We start from the raw sequence: 17,745 nt of genomic DNA, 5'->3' as shown, positions 1-17,745 counted from the left end.
ATAATATACATAATATATGTATATATAATGTAATATATATGTATATATATGCATAGAGAGAGAGACAGAGACAGAGAGAGACAGAGACAGATATAGAGACAGAAAGAGATACAGAGAGTCTAATTTTTGCCTCCAAATATCCTTCAGTGTGGGAGCCAGGTTAACCTACCAAGAGACCCACTCTTGAAAGAGACTGTCTCTGCTCCTCCCTGTAGCCGCCAGTTGCTATAATTTCCTTATGTGCAACCATGCTCCAGTGTATGATCGCACACCCATGTGGGCAACAGTAGTTGGATTTGGTGAATTATAAAACTGCAAAAGAGGATGTGAAATTTGGAGGGGGATGGAAATGGATCTTGGAGGAGTTATGAGGAGAAGTGGGGTGAATATGACTAAAATACATTGCATGCATATATGAAATTCTCAAAGAATTAATAAAAATATTATATTAGGCCAGGCATGGTGGCACATGCCTTTAATCCCAGCACTCGGGAGGCAGAGGCAGGCAGATCTCTGTGAATTCAAGGCCAGCCTGGTCTACATAGTAAGTTCCAGGACAGCTGGGGCTACAGGGAGACCCTGTCTCAAAAAGAACAAAAAAAATATTATATTAAACATTTGCTTGAAGCTGGGCTTGGTGGTGCATGCTTTTAATTCTAACACTTGGGACACTGAGGCAGTTCGATCTCTATTAGATTGAGTCCAGCACCTGGTCTACATAGTGAATTCCAGGTCAGCTAAGGCTACAGAGAAACCCTGACTCAGAAGAAAAGAATGAAAAGGAAAATCTGCCTGCAAAGCTTAGTTGTCATGAAGAGAAGATTGGAATTTCAGGAAATAAGGCAATGTCAGTTTTCTAATATCTCCAAATCTTTACAAAATACATTTCATTCAGAAATTATGGGCTGAGCATTTCCTATTTACCAAAGAATTTCAAATCTTGGGGCTAAGAATACTAGCCAGAGAACACATAAGGCAGACATGGTATTATGAGTAGTTTTAAATAAATAATAACATTTTTGTACATAATACTGCTGTATGATAATGCCAAGTTTAGCAAATACAAATTATCTGAAGTTGCTGAGTTAGAAGAAAAAAATGTTCTGTACCCATTTACCCATTTATCATGCCTGCCTTCCTGCTTTGGGGAGAGCATATTGCAAGTTTTCAGACTGCAAAAGCTCTGCTTTCACAGAGTGCAGTGGGGGAAATAATTGTTTCACCAATGATAAGTGGAAAGATAAAAAAAAGTTTCAAGGTGAGGAGTTGTACGTGTGTGTATGTGTGTGTGTGTGTGTGTGTGTGTGTGTGTTTTCATTAAGCCTTAGGTAGTTTTAAGGAGGGAGGATTTTACCAGCAATGGAAACTTTATACATTAACTAGGATCTTTGATTCTTTGGGAAAGGGGAAGAAAAAACCCTTGGAAAAAGGAGAAAATCCGGAAAAGGAGTCACTTCTGACGATTGTCCATGTCAGAGTTCATATAATCTAATTGCTGAACTGCAACACAGCCAAAGAACCATGAATATAACTCAGATTCTAGGGAATTAAATTCAACAAGTAAAAGATTTATTACCTCTTCTTATGAAAATATTATTCTAATACAAAGTGATTTTTTTCAAAGACTAATTCTGCATTTCGTAGTTACAGGGGTTTCAAAATACTCATTTTACTTAAAAAAATATTTTTGTTGTTGACTTTTTTGTTAATTTTTTATTGAATTTTTGTCTACTTCATACATAAAATCATCTTTATACACCCTCCCCCCCTCCCCTTTGGCCCCCTCCCATAGCCCACCACTGGAGTTCATGCATTCTGTCATTTGTATTAAGGCCTATTATGTAAAGTTAGTGTTTCCACATGTTCGTCAGTGTCAGTTCATCCACTGGGGTTTAGTCAGCCTGTCTACAGTCTCTCCCTTCAAGAAGATCAGCTCCTCTTCACCCAGCAGTAATCAGCTGCCAATAATTCTTTGACTAAGATTGGGACTTGCTGTTCATTTCCACAGTTCTGTCCTGGGTTTTTGTCTGGCTAAGTTTGTATGGGACTTATGCATGCTAACACCCTTGCTGTAGGTTTGTATGAGAAGGGTCCCAGGTTCCTGTAGGACTATCTATATGGTCATGCACCTCCTCCCTGGCTCTTACAATATTTCTGTCCCCTTTTCTACAACGGTCCCTGAGCCCTGGGTGGGTGGATCTCAGTGTAGGGGACCGGTCCAAGGAACCACACTTTGCTGATTCTTATTTTCTGTGATTTGGCCACTTGCGGCCTTTTGTGTTCCTGGCCCTCTGTTGCATAATGGAGCTTCATTGATGAGAATTGAAAGATGCATTAGTGGTCTCCTCATCCCTTGTTCTATGTTCTGTGAGTCTTAGGTGCATAGGTTGCATCCTAAATGTGACACCTAGGTTTGGACAATTCACAACGAATCTCAGTGCATGCCTAGTGATGTTACTCTAATAATCTCTGGTTGTTGAAAAAGTTGCTACTTTGATGGGTGTATGCTGGGATACTTGTCTATTAATTTAAGGATCCATATTTTGCACATAGTAAGGAATTACATTTGTCTAGGAATATGAGAGCCTTGGGTTTTTCTCTAAGATCTATGACCTCTCCAGCTGTGTGTATCGGCTAGGTTTACAGTACCAGATATGAGTTTCCTCCCATTGAGTGGGCTTTAAGTAAAATTAGCAGCTGATCACCCCAAGTAAAAAGTGCCACTACTGCACCAATGTCATTTGCTGTGCTGGTCATTGATGTGTGTTTGAGACCTTGAAACTAGGGTTGGACCATTGGTTTTTCCCCTTTACCAACTTGTATAGTGCTCTTCATATCTATGAGAGCTGGCCTTTGGGGAGGAGGGTTCCAGGTCACTTCCAGCTCCATTGCTCCAAATCCTCTTTCCAAAGTATGTCTTGTCTTCAGCAATAGGGTCATACCATCAAGGTCTGGGAGGCAATCAAGGACTGTGACAATAGCCTGTGTAATTTGGGGAGTCTCTTGGACTATCCCGGTTAACAACTGAAAGGAAAGTTTCTCCTGTCGGCACTTTTTCTCCGAAAATACTTTAAATTGTTGATTTTGAGACTAAGTGTATAAAATTCTTTAAAGATTAAGAAGTCAAGGGCTGGAGAGATAGTTCAGCAGTTAAAAGCACTGACTGCTCTCACAGAGGACCTGAGTTTGATTTCTAGCACTCACGTAGAAGCTAACAACCATCTTTACCTCCAGTTCCAGGGGAATCCAACACCTTCTTTTGAACTCCAAGGCATTGCATGACACAGGTGTACTTACACACATGCAGGCATAACACTCATACACATAAAATAAAATAAATAAAATGCAAAAAAAGATTAAGAGGTCAACTAAATATAGTTATCAATTTAAATATTTTATTTAAAAATCATTACTAAAAAATCATCTGAATTATTTCTTTATTTTGTTTTAAAGAAATTCACTATTCATGAAAAGATGATCAATTAATAAATGGTAGAATATCAATACATGAATGCTTGAATTCTGTATCAGGCAAAAACTTGATTTTTTTCCCTTTCAAAAGGTGTTGTACATGTAGAAAGTCAAAGAATAGATACATGAAATTATTTATATAAGCAAAATTAGTGGCATGTACTCGTGTACAAGTCTTGCTGCAAGTGCTTGACATCCTTTCTGGTGCTCTTTCATTATTTTTCTATTTGTTCAGACACAGAGTGAAACATGGTATCATGCTGCAGGCAATTATTCCTAACCGTACGACAAGGAATAGTAATAATAATGATAGCAAATATTTGAAGAGTGCTCTAAAGTTTACAAAGCATTTCCCACATATGTTTCTTCTTTAATTTTCTACTTAACCTGTAAGGCATGATCTACAGAAATGATTTGCCAACTAATCGCCCACTCGCAGTTCTTGTAATCTTATGAAAGTAATATATAAAAAGACTATCTTTGGCAAAGTCTATGGACCTCCACAATGAATTAATTAACTGTAGGGGAGTGAAACCACTGAAATCTAATACATAAGACAGGTAAGATCTTTGCAAGTCCCCTGTGATATAACACATGGGGAAAGCACAAATGTGTAATCTATTTCTGAATGATTAGTGTAACCGTGAGTGTATTTGAAAAGATTCAGTTCAGCAGATTTAGTTCACCATTCAAGAAAAAAAATAAACTCTAAAGATATAAAGCTAAATTTTAGATATGACAATGTAATAAAGTAAAGAAAGAAAGAAAGAGGGAAAGAAAGAAGGAAAGAAAGAAAGAAAGAAAATTATGACAATCAACAAAACAGAAAAAATGGAAAGCAAATAACAAAGGTAGAATATTTGCAACATTCAATATGACACAAAGTCAACGATTTTCAAGCTTAGCTTTTATTTGCAAATAGCTTAATAGAAATCACAATAAAAGTAGCGTTCTCAGAGAAAATACGAGTATGAAATTTAAAAGAACAGAAGTGGCTGACTCTATGTAAAAATGTGTACAATACTACCAATGACTAAACCCATGAGAATAAATCATTAATATAAAGTTCTCATGAAAAAGAATTCTATTGACAACATTCTTTTACTTATTTATTGTATTTTTCATAGCCATAAATATTAGAAAATAAAATGTTCACTTAACGACATGGTTAAAAGTGGAAACATTTGAAAACTTAGGACATGATAATGAAAGGTGAACAAAGCTATTACATCAACTTTTATAAATAACAAATTTATTCATTTTATATGTAGTAACCTTAATTTGCAGGATCTCATGTGTTCATACATTTATGTATATGTGTTTGTGTGAGAGAGAGAATTTGTTTTATTAATTTTTTGGTTTAATTATTTTTATTTTATGTGTAGAAGTGTATTGCCTGCATGTATGTTAGTGCACCCCATGTAGTGCTGTGTCCATGAGGACAGAAGAGGGTGTTAGATTCCAAGGAACTGGAATTATGAATGGTTGTCAGCCACCATGTGGTCGCTGGGATTCAAATCTGGGTATTCAGCAAGAACAGACCAGTGCTTTTAACTGCTGAGCCATCTCTCCAACCCAGAGAGAGAGAATTAGTATTAAAATTAAAAACGTTCTTTAGACAATGCAGATATACTCTATGAAAATGTTTCTTTAATGATAAGTTTTGGTCAGATTCTATAAATATGTTAATTTTTTATTACTTTTATTGCAAGTATACAAAATATTTTTATATTAGAATTCACATTAATGCAACTCTTGAAATCTTGTACCCATTATTTAGTAAAAATAAATAAAAGAAAATTGAAAGAGAAATGTCACAACGTTAGCAATTAGCCTTTCAAAAACAAGCAGATTCTCAAGTCTAAAGGGAGATTTTTCTCATTCTCATTCTTTATGTTAATATGAATGTAGGGAAGACAGAGGACATTCTAAATAGTCTTTTCTTTGGGGAAATTGGCAAGGTAAACAGAAGAATAAATCAGAGTTCCTAACATACATCTGCAGCTGCTTTGAATGCTAGGTATAGGTATTGTGTTTATAGCAGTTGACAAATTCTGGCTGATCTCTCTCTCTCTCTCTCTCTCTCTCTCTCTCTCTGAGGATTTATTTATTTATTTTCTGTTAAATGGAATGTTGTAGGTTGTTATAGTTTAAAGCAAAGATTCTTAAATCCTCTTTGTCATTATGTTACTTTCAAAAATGTTGTTAGAGAAATATATTTAATTCGTGCCATGATAGAACAGAAAAATTCTGCTATAATTTAAATACATGTTTTAAATATAATTTCACAAATAGCATGAGACTCTTACAAAAAAGATTTCTTCTTGGATTACATACTAAAGCATAGATCTGAATCCATTTCTAAATGGATTCCTAGTCACACTGATTACTCAGAACTGAAGCACACATTTATGAGTTTCCCATGTGTTTGGCTTCCATTTCTTATTACAGCTTTTCTTACTTTCCAGGTTGGTCAACCCTGATGCTCCTGCCTTTAAAGTGTAGCAAAGCCCCAACTGTGTTGAGGTTCAAAGTCCTATTGGAAATGTTGTCTAGTTATTATATCTTGGGAAACTTTCAACACACAATTTCATGAATCTTTGTTGATAAGCAAATTTGAAGACTCTTAAAAATAAAAGCAATTTAAGAATTACTCATGGGAGACTGCCTGAGAGAGCCTGACTCAGCCTCTTTGGGTTGAGCTTCACAAATAGCTCCAAGCCCATCCTTCTGCTTTGGGATCATCTGTGGTCTCTCCCAATGTCCCAAAACAAGGTCTCCCGGGTAGATACTAGGGCCCCGACCTTTGGAGTCTTCCAGAAAGCCCTTGACTCCTGCCAGAATCAGGCTCTGCAAGGTGGGTTTCTGAAATCATGTAGTTCCCCATCCCTTTGGCACCATCTGCAGTCTCTCCTATTGCCCCAGGGCCAGGCTTCCCTGCTGGCTAGTAGGGGCCCAGAACTTTGGAGATTGCCTGAGAGTGCTTAACTTGGCTTCAGGGTGAGCTTTTCAAATTGCACTATGCTGATGCCCCTGCTCTTGAACCCTGTGCAATTCTTCCCACTGTTCCAGGGCATAGGCTTCCCCGATGACTACTAGGGACCGGCACATCAATCTCCCAACTCCTCTCTTTGTACCTTGGCACTATTCATACAAGGCTTCTGAAGTGCTCCTAACCAGCAGAGAGCAATTCTCGCTCCTGGAGAACCCCTGAGTAACCTGATTGGAGCTATCTGGTCCTTCCAACATAAAATCAAAAGTGAGAACCTGAAGCCTAGAACAACCAGCTTTTCATGCCCAGTCAGAAAGCAGCAAAAGTACATCAATAATAGAAACAGAATCAGAATTCAACTTAACAAAGGAAGGCTTGAGTTTCATACCAAAATCACAAGCAACAAAAGAAATCCAAAAGCCAAACCCACAAAGAAAAAATAATATGAAAAATTTAAACAATATGTTCCCACCAAATACCACTAATTCCATAGAAGAGATCTACAATGAGTACCACCTAGAGATAACCCAGGACACAGAATTTAAAAGAATAATCATAAACATAATTAAAGAACTCAGTGAATTTAATGGACACAGAAACAACTTAACTAAAAGAAGATAGGGATAAACTTCTGACTGAATTCATAGAAAATGTAGAACTCTTGAAGAAAAATCAGACTAAAATTAAAAACTAAGAGAAAAACTCAATAAGCAATTTGAAATCACAGGAGAATCCCTCAATAGAATAAATAAAATGTAAAACAGATTATCAAGATTGAACAATAAAGTTTAAGAATTGCACCACTCAACCAAGCACATGGAATAAAAACCAAACAAAACACAAACCAGGAATGGAACATGCAGGAAATGTGGGACACCGTGAAAAAAATATTTTGTGTATCATAAGCATAGAGGAAGGAGAAGAATCTCAGGCAATTGGTATGGATCAGATCTTCACAGGATTATAAAAGAAAATTTCCCAAAGTTAAGGAAAGAAATACCCATACAAGTATAAGAATAAGAAGCACTTAGAACACCAAATAGATATGGCCAGAAAAGAAACCCCCCATAGCATATCATAGTAAAAACAGTAAATGTACAGAACAAAGACAATATTGAAAGTTACAAGAGAAATAACAGTCACATATAAAGAAAAACTGATAGGAATTAAAGTTGACTTTTCAGTGCAAACTGTGAAAGCCAGAAGAGCCCAGTTCTCAATGATCATAGATGTCAACCCACAATACTTTATCCAACAAAATGCTTTGTTATTATTGAAGTGGAAAGAAAAGTTTTCCATGACACAAACAGGCTGAAAGAATTCCTGTCCACAAAACCAGGTCTTCAAAGCAATACAAAGCAATACTCAAAGAAATACAAAGGACTGAAGAAAAGAATGACGATACCCGAGGCAACAGAGGAATCTACATGACGGTAAAGTTGTGGAAACACAAAAGCAGACCAAGAATGCAAAGAGATCAAAATGACAGTAACCAAGACACACCTTCCAATAATAACTTGAAATATAAATGTTCCTAACTCCCCAGTCAAAATATACAGGCTAGCTGAATTGATTAAGAAAACAGAATTCATCTTTTTTCTTCTCTGCAAGAAACTCATCTCAGCTTCAAGGACAGTCACTACCTTAAGGTGAAAGGATGGAAAAATATTACAATCCAATGGCAATAAGAAACAAGCAGGGGTTGTAATTTTAATATCTGACAAAATAGACTTCACACTAAAGCTAATTAGAAGAGATAAAGAGGGTAATTTCATTCTGATCAAAGGAACAATTGATCAAGGAGACATTACAATTATGAACATATATGCACCTAACTCTAGTGTACCCAAATTCATACAATGAATGCCAAATTCTAGAGATGATCTGAAGAAAGGGGAACACTCATTCTCTGCTGGTGGAATTGCAAACTCGTGAAGCCACTATGGAAAGCAGTGTGAACTCTTCAAAAGCTGAAAATGAACCTACTACATGACCTGATTATACCATTCCTTGGCATCTACCCAAAGGGCTCATCCTACTGCAGAGATACTTGTACATTCATGTATGTTGCTGCTCTTTTCACAATGGCTAAAATATGGAAGCAAGCTTAGTGTCCCTCAAGTGAGAAGTGGATAATGAAAACGTCATATATTTCACAATAGAGTTCTATTCACCAATAAAGAAAGATGACACCATGAAATTTGTAGGTAAATGTATGTAGCTAGAAACTGTTATACTAAGTGCAGTAACAAGACTCATAAGAACAAAAGTGTCTTCTCCTTCATTTGTGGATCCTAACACCAGACCCTTATATGTGAGTGTATATCCTGATGTAACTGCAGGACCAGTAAAATGGAAAGGAACCAGGGAGGTAAAGGGAAATAAGGAACCCGAGAAAGGTGAAGAGTATGGTGAACAGTAGATGTTACCAAGGGCAAAATCGGTAAAATGGGGGTATTTAAATGTGAGAGGAAGAGGGCCAGTTATACAAAGAACCATGGGAGTAAGGGGAAGAAAATCATGGGGGGCACAGGAGATAGCTATTATCAAGGATGAAAAGAAAAAAAAATTGGGGCACTTTAACTGGAGAGAGAGGAGGAAAGACTAGTCAAGGTGAGAGAGAGAGAGAGAGAGAGAGAGGAGAAAGAGAGAGAGAGAGAGAGAGAGAGAGAGAGAGAGAGAGGTGACACCAGAAATGCTGTCTAGATTTCATTGAATGAACTTGCACTGAGAGACATCTAGGCACACTAATTTGACTTGATAGGCCTTAATGTCAATGGCAGAATGCATGAAATCTGGTGAGGATGATTTATGGGAGAATGTGGATGGGGGAAGGGATATAAAGATGATTCAAATCTTCTGAATGAAATATACAAAAATTCAGTTAGGAAAAGAGTCATTTACTCTGTGGCTGTCACTCTGCAAAGAATTCTGCACCATCGTTTAGCTTTCTAAACAGCCCATGTTATGAGCTGCTCATTGGTGAAGATTGGTGAAGATAATGAAACCCAGCTCAAGCCCAGTCACTGGAAACAAGCAACAGCTATAGATGTCAGAGGGAAGTACCAACATTAGGAAGTAGGGCATCCCACTCTACAAACACCATATCATTAGCACTTGGTCATTTAAATTTTATAATTCAAGAAGACAGAGTCATATCAGGTCTATTTTGCTGACATTTTTGATAATTTAATTCATGATGACTGTATTTGCATCTTTTCTCCCTTCCCCACTCTCGCTTCAACTCCTCCCATGATTCCCCCTCCCTCACAGTGTCTTGTCCTCTTCTTGGATTATTATTGCTACATATACATGCATGCATTTATAAATATGGATAATACTGACTCCATTTACTGGTGCTCAAGTGTACCTATGTTTAGGCCTGCCCACATAAGATTAGATAACCATTCAGGGATCTTGGTCCTGGAGAAATTTGATTCTCCTTCCCTCAGCTTCCATTGATAGCCTGCAGCTCTTCATCTTAAAGTTGGACCCTATAAAATTTCTTCTGTCCACCTTGGCAAGTCAACAGATTTTGTCATTATGCTGATCTTGTTAGACTACCATACTGTGGAGATTTCATTGGTATACCTTCTCTGCATGTCTAGAATGCATTAACAATCAGTAGGTGTCTCATCTCTCAGGCTATTACAGTCTTTCTGAGGCTCTCTTCTGCGATGTTCCTTGAACCTTAGGTGAAAAGGTTGTAATGTAGATGTGTCACTTACGTATGTATGGGCATCACACAGTTGGGGGAACTTTGTGATAGTCTCCATTTGTTTCAAAAAGAATTTTCTTTGATGAATACTGAGGACTACATTTGTTTGTAAATATAAACACACATATTTAGAATATACTTATCTGCATTGGTCTAGGAAAGTGACAAAGTTGATTCTTCTTTACAGTCTATGACCTCACCGACCACATTTACTTGGTAATGTTTACAGTACCATGCATTAATTTCCTCCTTTTCAGTGGGCTTAACTCCAATTAAACAGATGTTAATCAGCCACAGGATAAAAGTGACAGTTCTATACCAATACAGATAATTTGCTAAGCAGGTCAAACACTGTTGTGATTTTTAGACTTTTCTTAAACTTTGCCAGAGACATGAATGCGAGAAGGGGACATTTAGGGCAGAGGAGGGTAGAGAGGCTGGTCAGGAGATAGAAGAAGGTCAGTATGAGTTACATCCATTGTGAAACTGCCAAAGAAAAATTAATTAGTAGTCAAAATTTAAAATTTGGAAATTAGAAAATGAGAGCCAAAGCTTAATTTGTTTAATTTACATTTCAAAATGACTGAAAATCAATACTGCTGTTATCAGGCAAGTTTCTTTGGGTATTCTAATGAGCAACACAACACACACACAACTGCCTACAGATCTAGAGATAAAGGACAATAAATGTAACAGAGTTTAGATTTTCTCTGTATCTCAGAACACAGTCCACTGATATTCTAAATTTTCTTTTTTTTCTGGCTTATTTTAATTTTACTATATTTTGCAATGTTACTTTTTACTTGCTTCACAATTTGACAGCTACAGATATTTATTATTTAAGCTTACAGTAACAATTATCATGGTAAATAAGAATTAGAAACACCAAATTAATTATATATAGCAAATCATGCAATATTAGAGCAGTTATAAAAATATAGAGAGAATGGAAGATTTAATTTTCAAAAATATAATAGCCTTGCCATCTTCATATAACATGTTCATAATCATTTACTTATATTTTCATACGTTAAAATCGTGTTTTAAACAAAAAGTAATCTTTATGATTCAGTTAAAAGCATTTGCATTATTTCAAAGCACATAATCATTTTGTAATTAAAAGGTCGCCCTCTCATTTATTACTAGATAAATAGCACACTGACCTTCCACAGGAAAAGAATCCTAGGGGAAAATCACGAGAAAATGGGCCTTAGACAACACTTAAAAATGCCAAATTAGTCCTCTGCTTCCCTGGGTCTGCAGGCCCTGCATGTTTCTCTCTGGCCGGCAGGCCTCTCTTTCCAGGGTAAGTAGAACTTGCCCTCCATGCATAAATTCCTCCAGTCTCACCCGCCCATCTCCCCTGCTGGTATCTCCTCCTAGCCTGGGCCTTGTCCTATTCCTTGTCTTAGTGCCCCAGACACCTGGGGAACCACCACTGCTTTTTTTCCCATCCTTTGCATCCAGAGCAACTCAGTTCCTTCTCAGGTCCCCAGGAGCACTGCTTCTGGACCTGGCCCCGCCCTAACATCCCACTGCCTCCCTGGGTCTGCACAACCCTCCAGCCTCTTTCCTGGACCCCAGAGCTGACCTTTCCTGTTCCTGGTCCTTTGCATCCAGACCAAGCCAGCTCTTCAGTGCAGTCCGCAGGGGCCCATGGGGCCACCTCACGCCCCCATCTTCCTTTGCATCTCTGGGTGGCATGGCCACCAGCTGCCCTAGACCAGCATCTTTCCTGGGCCTGGCTCCTAGGTCAGTTCAACTCCCAAAGTCCTGAGGCCAAAATCTATCCTGGAGGGATCCTGACCAGGGGAGAAAGCCTGAGAGCATCTGATCTTCATCTGACTTGGGCTTCTGTGGGAACTCCTGAAGACAAAAGTAATCTGGCCACTCCAATCAAAAGAGAGAACCAGAAGCTTAGAGGAACCAGCTCTTCATGCCCCAAAAGTAAACCATAAAGACACATAAAGTTCACAAAAAGAAGCAGACCTAAACATGAAGGCTTGAGTCTCACACAAGAATCAGAAACTACAAAAGAGATTCACATGTCAAAATCACAGAGGAAAAATAACAAGATGAAAAACCAAAATAACGTATCCTCACTAAATACCAATAATCCTCTAGAGAAGGACAATGAGAACTCCCTAGAGATAATGAAGGACATGGAACTCAAAAAGCAATTATAAAAATGATAAAAGAATTCAGTGAATTTAAAGAAAAGAACACACAAAGAAATCAAAGAACTGAAGGAAGATAGGGATAAACTTCTGAATGAATTCAGAAAAGAGCTAGAAATATTAGAGATTACTCGGGCTGAAATGAAGAAGGAAGTGAAAAACTCAGTAAGCCAATTAGAAGTGACAGGAGAAAGCCTCACGTAGGATGAATGAAACGGAAAACAGAGTATCAAGACTGGAAGATAAAGTGAACGAATGAGAAAACTCAAGCAAAGATTATGAAAAATTTAAGAAATCACAGGAATGGAATATGCAGGAATTGTGTGACAACTTAAAAGACCAAACTTACGAATCATAGACATATAAGAAGGAAAAGAATCCCAAGATAATGGCATGGACCAGATCTTCAACAGAATCATGGAAGAAAATTTCCCCAATTTTCAGAATTAAAGAAAGGCATGCCCATACAAATACAAGAAGCATAAAGAACACCAAACAGACAGGACCGGAAAAGAAAGTCTCCACGGCACATCACAGTATAAACACTACACATACAAAACAAAGAGACAATTCTGAAAGCTGCAAAAGAGAAACAACAAGTCACATATAAAGGAAAACCCATTAGGATTACAGCAGACTTTTCAGTGCAAACTATGAAAGCCATAAGAGCCTGGACCAAAGTATTCCCAGTTTTAAATGACCACAGAGGCGAACCCAGATTACTATACCCAGCCAAAATGTCTACTATAGTCAAAGGGGAAAGAAAAATATTCCATGACATAAATAGGCTGAAGGAATTCTTGTCCACAAAACCAGCCCTTCAGAGAGTACTGGAAGCAATACAAAGAGCTGAAGATAGGAGTGACTATACCCAAGGGGTTGTAGATAGAAATTCTATGAAAGTATAACTGTGGTAAACTACAGCTATATCATGAATGTAAATAGAAATAAAAATGACAGGATTCAATACTCATCTTTCATTAATAACTTTAAATATTAACAGACTGAACTAATCAGTCAAAAGACTCAGACTAGGAGAATCGGTTAAGAAACAAAACCCATCTTTGTGTTGTCTGCAAGAAACCCATCTCACTAATATGGACAGACACTATCTTAAAGTGAAAGGATAGAAAAAATATGCCAAGTAAATGGTACTAAGAAAAAAGCAGGTGTAGCAATTCTAATATCTGACAAAATAGACTTTAAACTAAAACTAATCAGAAGAGACAAAGAGGGCTATTTCATTTTGATCAAAGGAACAATCAATCAAGAAGATATTACAATCATGAACATATATTCACCAAACTCTGGTGCACCCAACTTCATAAAAACTGTACTACAGGACTTTAAGACCCAGATTAATCCAAGATCATTAATAGTAGGGTACTTCAATACCCCATTGTCACCATTAGATAGGTCAACAAGGCAGAGAATTAACAGAGAGACATCTGAATTAAACAATACCAAATACCAAATGGACTTAACAGACATCTACTGAGTATTCCAGCCCACGCACCAAAGGACATACTTTCTACTCAGCACCCCATGGAACCTTCTCCAAAATCAACCATATACTGGGGCACAAAACAAACCTCAACAAATACAAAAAGATTGAAATAATTCCATGCATTCTATCAGACCACAATGCAACAAAGCTTAATATCAACAGCAGAAGAAGCCCTAGTCATCACATGAACACATGGAGATTCAACAACACACTCCTGAATAATGAATGGGTCAAAAGAGAAATTAAGAAAGAAATAAAAGTATTCCTGGAATTAAATGAAAAGGACATTACCACACAACAAAACCTCTGGGACATGCTGAAAGTGGTCCTTAGAGGGAAGTTTATACCTCTAAGTGCGTACATCAAAAAATAGGAAAGAACACAAATAAATGACAATGTTACAACTCAACACACTTGAAAAGTAACAGCAAACAAAACCCAAACCCAGCAGACAAGAAGCAATAACAAAAATCAGGGAAGAAATTAATGAAATTGAAACAAAGAAAACAATACAAAGAATCAACGAATCCAAGAGCTGGTTTTTTGAAAAGATAAACAAGATTGACAGACTGCTAGCCCAGTTAACCAAAAGAAAGAAAGAGCACCTCCAAATCAACAAAATCAGAGACGAAAGGGAAAATATCACAACAGACACCAGAAAGATGCAGAACATTATAAGGGAATACTTTTAAAATCTATACGCTACTAAATTTGAAAACCTAATATAAATGAATGGATCTCTAAAGGCATGGGAACCACAAAAACTAAACCAAGAAGGGATTAACAGCTTAAACAGACCCATAACACAAAAGAAATTGAAACAGTAATACAAAACCTCCGGACTAAAAAGAAGCCCAGGACCAGATGGATTTACAGCAGAATTCTACCAGACATTTAGGAAGATTTACATCCAATGCTACTTAATTTATTAAAAAGATAGATATGGAGGGAGAACTTCCAAATTCCTTCTATGAAGCCAGCATCAATCTATTGCCAAAGCCAGGTAAAGATACAACCAAAAAAAGAAAACTATAGACCCATATCCTTAATGAACATAGATAAAAATTCTCAACAAGATACTTGCAAACCCCATACAGACACACATCAAAAGGATCATCCACCATGATCAAGCCAGCTTTATCTCACAGATGCAGGGATGGTTCAATATACATAAGTCAATAAGCATTATAAATCATATAAATGGGATCAAAGACATGAACCACATGGCCATCTCAATAGACACAGAGAAGGCCTTTGACAAAATTCAACAAGCATTTATGTTCAAAGTCCTAGAGGGAATTGGACTGGAGGGAACACAGCTCAACATAATTAAAGCCATATATAACAAACCCACAGCCAACATCATTCTAAATGGAGAAAAACTGGAAGCATTCCCATTGAAATCAGGAACCAGACAAGGCTGTCCGCTATCTCCACTTCTCTTTAACATAGTGCTTGAAACTCTTGCAAGAGCAATAAGACAAGAGCGGGAAATTAAAGAAATAATAATTGAAAAAGACAAGATCAAATTATCCCTTTTTGCAGATGATATGATATATCTAAGAGATGCCAAAAATTCCACCAGAAAACTCCTAGAAATTATTAACAAGTTCAGTAAAGTGGCAGGTTACAAAATTAACCTACAAAAGTCTGTAGCCTTTCTCTATACCAATAACAAGTAATCAGAGAAAGAGAACATGGAAACACTCCCCTTCACAATAGGTGCAAAAAAAAAAATAATAATAAAGTATCTCGGAATAAAGCTGACCAAAGATATAAAAGAGTTCTACAATGAAAATTTTAAATCATTAAAGAAAGAAATTGAAGAAAACATCAGAAGATGGAAGGACCTCCTGTGCTCATGGATTGGAAGAATTAATATTGTGAAAATGACCATCCTACCAAAAGTCATTTATAGACTCAATACAATGCCAATCAACATCTCCATGACATTTTTCACAGAATTGGATAAAACCATCCTAAGTTTCATATGGAAGCACAAAAGACTTTGGAGAGCAAAAACAACCCTGAAACTAAGAGCAATGCTGGGGGGATTCTTACACCAGATTTTAAGCTGCATTACAGAGCTAGAGTCATAAAAACAACATGGTACTGGCATAAAAATAGACCCATAGATCAATGGAACAAAACTGAAGACAAAAATATGAGTAAATACGATTTCAGCCACCTGATGTTTGACAAAGGGGCAAAGAATATTCACTGGAGAAAAGATAGCATGTTCAGCAAATGGTGCTGGCAAAACTGGATCTCCACCTGTAGAAGAAGGAAACTAAACCCCTATCTTTCACCCTGCAAAAGTCAATTCCAAATGGATCAAAGACCTGAATGTAAAGCCTGAAACTCTGAAACTGTTAGAAGAAAACATTGGGAAAAACCTATAAGATACAGGTGTAAGAACGGATTTTCTAAACCAAACATCAATTGCTCAGGAAACAAGGGCAAGAATTAACAATTGGGACCTCATTAAGAAAAAAAGCGTCTGTACATCAAAGGGTGCAACCAGGGAAGCAATCAGAAAACCCACAGTATGGGAGAAAATCTTGACCAGTGACATATCCGACAGAGGTTTAAAATCCAGAATATATAACGAACTCAAAAAACAGAGAATCATGAAGAGAAGTAACCCAATTAAAAGATGGGCTAATGAGCTGAACAGAGTTCTCAATAGTAGAAGTATAGATGGCTATGAAACATCTTAAAAGATGTTCAACATCACTAATAATTAGGTAATGCAAATTAAAACCACTTTAAGATTTCATCTTACCTCAGTCATACTGGCTTAGATCAAGAGAACAAACAATATTAAATGTTGGAAGGATGAGGGGAAAGTGGAACAATCATCCACTGCTGGTGGGGCTGCAAAGTGGTTCAACTGCTATGGAAAACAGTGTGGAGAACTCTTAAAAAACTACAAATGAACCTACAATTTGACCCAGTTATACCGCTCCTTGGCATATACTCAAAGAACTCATCCTATTGCAGAAAGACTTGGACATCCATGTTTGTTTCTGCTCTTTTCACAACAGCTAAGAGATGGAAGGAATCTAAGTGTCCCTCAATTGATGAATAGATAATGAAAATATGGTTCACTCATATGATGGAATTTTACTCAGCAGTAAAGAAAGATGAAATCATGAAATTTGCAGGTAAATGGATGGAACTAGAAACTGTTATACTAAGTGAAGTAACACAGAATCAGAAAAAAAATCAATATGTGTTCTCCCTCATATGTGGATCCTAGAACCAGGCTCTGATAAGTGAGTACGTAACCAGACATAACAACAGGAACCAGGATAATGGAAAGGGAACAGGGAGGTAAAGGAAAAGAAAGAACCTGAAAGAGAAGAACAGTAGGAAACAGTCCTTAATAAGGGAGATATTGATAAAAAGCTGGTTAGTTTAAGGGAGGGGGGAGGGAATGGTATACAAGGAACCTAGGGGATAAAGGGATAGAAGGAGCTCAAGAGAGGTAGGAACGTAGGAGAAGGGTATTATTAAGGGAGAAAGGGGGAAAATAAGGGCACCTTAATTGGGGAAACCATGATGGAGGGGTGAGACAATGTGAGAGATAAATAATGCCTGGCTAGTTTTCAAAGCCAGAGGGAACCATATTACTCCAAGAACCTACTGACAAATTATACATAGCAGATCAAGTTGAACTGTTACAGTTATACAATATTGTACTCGGTATAAACCCTATAAGACATAAAATTAAATGAGGTTTTAAACTTTAAAAAGAATTCCATTTCATTATTAAAATACATAATTTCATACAGAAAACTCATTTTCAATGCAATTGACATTAAGAGGTTTGCACATGCGTTTCTAATCTCTATATATAATCTGATTATAACTAGTG

This window comes from Nannospalax galili, unplaced genomic scaffold (assembly GCF_000622305.1).
Source record: "Nannospalax galili isolate Female #2095 unplaced genomic scaffold, S.galili_v1.0 scaffold105, whole genome shotgun sequence".
Taxonomy (NCBI): Eukaryota; Metazoa; Chordata; class Mammalia; order Rodentia; family Spalacidae; genus Nannospalax; species Nannospalax galili.
The sequence above is the reverse complement of the archived record's forward strand: the minus strand, read 5'-3'. Positions refer to the sequence as shown.